Source organism: Rhagoletis zephyria, unplaced genomic scaffold, assembly GCF_001687245.7.
Source record: "Rhagoletis zephyria isolate East Lansing unplaced genomic scaffold, Rhagoletis_zephyria_1.1 Rzeph_scaffold_00063, whole genome shotgun sequence".
NCBI lineage: Eukaryota > Metazoa > Arthropoda > Insecta > Diptera > Tephritidae > Rhagoletis > Rhagoletis zephyria.
Genome location: NW_016157147.1, coordinates 77,018 through 77,574, shown reverse-complemented (window position 1 = coordinate 77,574; position 557 = coordinate 77,018). Strand labels below are relative to the sequence as shown.

Below are 557 nucleotides of genomic sequence, written 5' to 3'. Positions count from 1 at the left end.
AAACTTTGTGCAAAACTCGCGAAAATTCAGCAAATTTCCATCAAAATTTTCAACTTTTTAATCAGATTTTTTAGAATTTTTTTGAGTATGCAGTTTTGCAGCCCATTAAATTCTAGTAAAAATGCAGATTCGGAGTTAGTCGAAAATCGCGTTGATTTTTGAGAATTTTTTTTGTTAAAGGTGTTTTGCATTTTTTCCATATAAAGTATTTTCGAAAAAAAAAATTTATGGAAGAGACTGCGTGAAAAAAATTGCCAAAAATTAACCATAATTACTAGCTACTTCAAACTTGCACTTTATAATAAAATTGATTGGGCCACAAATCAGCATACTCGAAAAAATTCTAAAAAATCTGATTAAAAAGTTGAAAATTTTCATGAAAATTTGCTGAATTTTCGCGAGTTTTGCACAAAGTTTGGGAATTTTATTTTTATGTTTTTTTTTTGTTGTAGAATTAACCATATTTGTATACGGAATTAGCGGAAAAATAATAGAATGAAAATTGTTGCATATATTGTGAAAAATTTGCTGTGCCAATACTTTGTTCCGGCAGTGTA

At 27.8% G+C, this 557-nt stretch overlaps 1 protein-coding gene across 1 annotated transcript in view; it reads right to left on the bottom strand.

Moving 5' to 3' along the window:
• The window catches only part of Actbeta (inhibin subunit beta), a 287,538-nt gene that overhangs the window by 261,141 nt on the left and 25,840 nt on the right, over nt 1-557 (bottom strand). The gene's annotated exons all lie outside the window — the stretch shown is intronic.